This window comes from Eriocheir sinensis, chromosome 29 (genome assembly GCF_024679095.1).
Source record: "Eriocheir sinensis breed Jianghai 21 chromosome 29, ASM2467909v1, whole genome shotgun sequence".
Classification (NCBI taxonomy): Eukaryota; Metazoa; Arthropoda; class Malacostraca; order Decapoda; family Varunidae; genus Eriocheir; species Eriocheir sinensis.
Window position 1 is genome coordinate 15,553,563 of NC_066537.1, and position 5,779 is coordinate 15,559,341.

The following is a 5,779-nucleotide window of genomic DNA, read 5'->3' on the forward strand; positions in this document are numbered from 1 at the left end:
TCATATATTTAGTTGTCTCAGATAATTTTCATGGATTGCACTATAGTTCTTCATTTGACCAAAGACCACCTGATTCACCCATAATAAATGTAATTACGTCATATCATGGATCTTGAACGCAGCTCTTTCATCCAATTAAATATGACCATGGGTAAAATTTTAACTTCAGTGGCCTTACGAATCCATAATACTCAAAATTAACCGCATTAGCGTGACAGCGGACTACATGCCATGGCGGAGGAGCGGTGCGCCAGGGTCCACAGTTGCCAGATAAAGGAGATGCCAGACACCTCGCCGAAAAATGCCGGTTTGCCGGGCTCATGGAGGAACCTCACGTCTGAAACAAGTTTTTGAGTGATTATCAGCATTGTTCTTGATATCGGATTATCAACTGTTATCATCATTTTTCAGCAATATGTTCACTTTCATTACGGCGCGTCCCTCATTATTTTTTTTACACTTCCCTTATTCATTTTCAACCCTTGATTTCTCTTCGAGGCGTAACCTTTGTTTACGTTATTTCTTTTATTTGCTTTAATTGTTCAAATTATTTATACTTGTCTCCTCTCTGCCTCATGTTGTATTTAAAGACTTGTGTGAATTATGTGGCATATACTGCTGGTAACTCCAATAACAATCATAATGATCATAAAAATAGCTAATAATAATAATAATAATAATAATAATAATAATAATAATAATAATAATAATAATAATAATTATTATTATTATTATTATTATTATTATTATTATTATTATTATTATTATTATTATTATTATAACAATGATAATAGTAATGAGGGTATTATTGTAATTACTAAAATGTCAATAATAAAAATAAGATTTGATAATTGATAAGAGAGAGAGAGAGAGAGAGAGAGAGAGAGAGAGACTCGTCGATAGCTTATTACGGGATCAAGGCTTATTACACGGAAGATGTCACGAAGAATTTCAGGCAATGTAAAGAAAAAAAAATTCTCTCTCTCTCTCTCTCTCTCTCTCTCTCTCTCTCTCTCTCACTGACAGCTTGATGACAAGAGGACAGACAGAAACACAGGCAGAAACATTTAATTCAAACAGACATATCATTGTATATACTTCCTTTTAAGCAAAAACAATTTTGCTTCTTCTATTAAACAGTCACCTGTACTTTCCAAGCAATAAAAAAAACACCCATACATATACAGTGGAGGGGGAAAGCTGATAAAACAGACAAACATATCCGTGTGAATACATAAAAATTGTGATCTGGCAACTGTGCTTACCTCCCTCCTCCATCCCTCCCCCTATCTCCCAAAGGGCCGAGGACTCCGCCTACCATATTTTTTATACCCTTCCTCATGTTATTACGCCCTTGACCCCTGCCCACACTCTGCCACATGTGTCATACAGTAAGAATGGATATGCTCACAGAGAATAAGGCCGCTGGGTGAAGCATAAGAATTGTTCTAGACTGCAGAATCAAGACCGTACCGAATATGAGTCTGGACATGGCGTCGCCTTTGCCTACAAAGCATTGTGCATATTCCCAGTTCCCCTTCCTTTTATCCTTATTCTAGGCCACATAATCTTGTACTGATAGGGTTGTAAGAGATTATTTACCCCGGGGATGCATAATTTTATCAATATTTTTGCTGTTTCTTAGGAAAATACCACAAGGCCATGCCCTGATTCAGGGTAGCGGCCGGGATATCTGTCAGTCTCAGCTGATGGCGAGATGTTACTATCGATGCTGTATGAGGCTATCTAATGATAAACAGATATACTGCTATTGTTACTATCATTGTTATGTTATTATTGACGATTCCGTAGTTTTGTCTTTCGTTGGTTGGGTAGTTTGCATAATTCAGTCAGTGCATGCAGTCACATATAATTCTTTTCTTTTTCTTCCTTCTTGCAGACAGAAAGGATCATATGACAGGCAGCGTGACTGTCCTTTCGTGTCCGGCATTACACATATCCTCATGTTGGACACCGTACGTGCAAACAAACAGAAAGGAAGGGAAAGCGAGGGAGGGAAGGTCGAGGAAGAGAGAATGCCTAGGCCACACAGACTTCACACACGTGCTCCACCACCTCCACACACCTTATCCCCATCCTTCACTTTAACCCCATCCTATATCCCTATCCCCCGACCATCACTCTAATCCCTAACCTTCACCCCAATTACCTTCCATTAAGTATATATAACCCCCAACCCCAAAACTATCCCCATCCCCCCACCCTTAATTAACTCCCAATCTTCACCCTGACCCTCAACTTATATATTACTCAACCCCAACCTCCACTCCAATCTCAAACCAACATCCCGGCCTATCCGAGACCAACCCCAAAACTCTGTCACCAATTATAACCGCCACCTGTAACCCATAACATTTAGGCTACACTATAATCCGCATCCTCTGTCCCCACCCCAAACCTCTACCTCAATCCCAAACCTCCATCCCAACGTACGTAGGCTACCCTATATATAACCGGTACTCCCAACCCCCACCCTCTAATCCCAACTCGATCCTCCTCTTAATTAAAGCTCAACCATCTATCTCCACCCTTAACCTCCAACTCAATCCCAAATCTCCATCCCAACCCCTATATATATCGTATACATGGATGTAGCCTATACCCCTATAACCCCGCCCCCTTTTTATTCCTAACCTTCAAATCCCAATCTCCAATCCCCAGCTCCTCAACCCCTCCATCAATGGACCAATGGCAAACTCCCGCAACCCTTTACCCCCAACCATACCTCCCCCCCCACCCCCCCACCCCCCGTTATCTCAATCTCTTCAACCCCGACCCCCTCACACTCTCAATCCCCAACTCTAGGCTACTCAAGCTCGATCTCTCCCGATCCCCATTCCCACCAAGCACGTCACCTCCAATTAACCTCGATCCTATAGATAGAATTATTAAGCCAAAGGAAATTGGATGCATCAAACGAACAGATCGACATTACATAGAATTTTAAATAAGAAACTATACTTTAATGTTACAGAAAACAACCTTAAAGCATTAATGTAAATAAGAATGAAAAGAATGGGATATGCAAATGGAGAGAGAGAGAGAGAGAGAGAGAGAGAGAGAGAGAGAGAGAGAGAGAGAGAGAGACTGAATTTTTTTTTAAGACAAGCTGAACAAATAAGAAACAATGTCATGGCAATAAAACACAATGCATACTATTTCTCAATATATACTAACACACACACACACACACACACACACACACACACACCATAATCACATAAAGGTCTAAATATTAAAATCCGTCTCACCTGAAGAACGCCTGCAAGCCAAAAAAAAACGCTGGTAAAAAATATAACTAGACCAACTATTGCATACGTCAGCTGGTCACCATGTGGAGGCAAACTTTTCCCGCTCAAAATCACGAGAATAAGCTGAACCGCCGGAAAGTTGGTGTGATGATGGGAGTGTCCTCTTAGCAGTAGAAGAAGCAGCAGCAGCAGAAGTCTGAGGCGTGACTCACGGGGACGAAGGAGCAGTAACACACAGCAGGGAGTAGACAGTGTTGCCAGTACAGCGGAATTTTTGTGCTGGGTTGTTACTTTTCTATTATTTATATTATTGTTCTGCTTTTTCTTCTTCTTCTTCTTTTCATCATCATCATCATTATCATTATTGTTGTTGTTATTATTATCATTATTATTATTATTATTATTATTATTATTATTATTATTATTATTATTATTAGCCATATTATTATTATTATTATTATTATTATTATTATTATTATTATTGTTATTATTATTATTATTATTATTATTATTATTATTATTATTATTATTAGTAGTAGTAGTAGTAGTAGTAGTAGTAGTAGTAGTAGTATGAAACTTTTCTATAAAATAAAAAAAGCCGGCCGCGGGGTATTTGTGTGTAGTTGGATTGTGCTAAGCCAAGGCTTATCTGGAACGCAGTAATCATGTATTCCTGTTAGTGTAAAGCAAAGGCAGGCAATATAAGGAAGATGTGGCATATTCTCTCTCTCTCTCTCTCTCTCTCTCTCTCTCTCTCTCTCTCTCTCTCTCTCTCTTTTAGTCAACATCATTATCATCATCATCATCATCATCCTCCTCTTTATATCGTTATCATCATTCATCACCGTCATCACCATCATCATCATTCTTCAGTTATTAGCTACTAATGGACTGTTGGACAAAGGTAAATGTTAATTCAATCGTTAACTGTTTTTCTGTTTGCTCTAGTAAATTCTACAAAATACAGCAGCTTTACTTTGGTTGTTCATGCACCGGTAGGCCTATTTATAATTTTACTCATGATGTGATCGAGATGCCGGTCTACGCACATCTTAGTTTCAAGCATCATAAAAATATCTTCAACCTTATGAGACTTCTGACGATCGCTTTCTGTCTTTCCATGTTTTATCCGGCTTTATTTATCCAGTTCTCTTTGTGCGCTTAATTGCTTTCTTTGCACATGTTTTGAGAGGCGCCAAGTCTCTGAACTGTTGTCTTATTATGTGCGGACAGGCAGGATACATTGATTATGCATCTTTTGCTTCAGGGAGAGTGGCAAATGGATATTCATGACAAACAAACATGGCAAATTTTGAGAAAGCATTACTGACTGAATAGGGTTGATTATCATTTTAGTGGCTAGATCACTTTTGGGTGGATTCTAATTACTGATTGATTGATTGATTGATAGTTTATTGTTGCAGGTAAACAACAAGGGAGAAGGGAGGAACATGCCATCCCAACCCCCAGGCAGGACAGAGTGTGATTATACAGCTATTCTTTAGGTGTCATGATCGAGGAAGTTTGTATTTTTTCATTTTTAAGTACAGTCCTATTTGCATGTAGAATACACTTCATAATGTATCCACCCAAAGTACTCCATTCCATTCCTATTCTCTTTCTGATATATCTTTTTCGTGGGTTGAGTTTGCTGTAATTATTTGTCCTACATATCTGTACCTATTCCTCTATTTTCTCGAGGGTTTCATCACCGATCATTATTTATTGTCTTGCAAAGAGATTATAAAGAACGCCGCGTTGCCCATATTAAACTTCATATCTTACTTCTGAAATATCTCTGTGGAGTTCCTCGATCGCTCATTATTTTTAAGTTTTCCTCGTAATATGACTTATCTACACCCAGCTTTCTGAGTGCCAGTGTGACTGCTTACGTCACCACTGAGTCAAATTCATCGATGAAAAACATGCATATATAGTGATTGTTACTGCATGGGTCGATTTTTTAAACTTTTTTTTATGTTCTGCCTTTAGCGCCGGTAGGGTCTCTTGAACCTCTAGGACCTCTTGGACGACCCGGCCCAGCCCGTTAGTGGTGCAGGCGAATTTTATTTATAGTGTTATAGTGTCCTAAAGCCTATCCTCTGCAGGTAGGCTACAGGTGCACAGGTGTAGGGAGCGGTGCACCTATAATGAGCACCGGTAATAAGCACAACATTGCAAGAAAGGAAAGAAAACTGAAATAAGTGTCTGTCTTTTTATCCCTGTCGGTTAGGCTGTGTATTTACCTAGCTGTAGTATACAGGGTCTGTGTGTATAGGTATGCATGTATTAATGTCATTGTGATTAGCATTTCATCCTCTAGGAACTGTTAACTCTGCAAGGATTAAATTTTGATTTACACAGATATGCAGAGCATATCTAAAACTTGCATTTCTACTTTTAATGAATATCAAGTTGAAGGAAGAGAAGTCGAGCTGGATTTTAAATGGATAAATCGCACTGCTCTGGACCATGCATGGAAGGTGGGAGTTTATTCCATCCTCGCG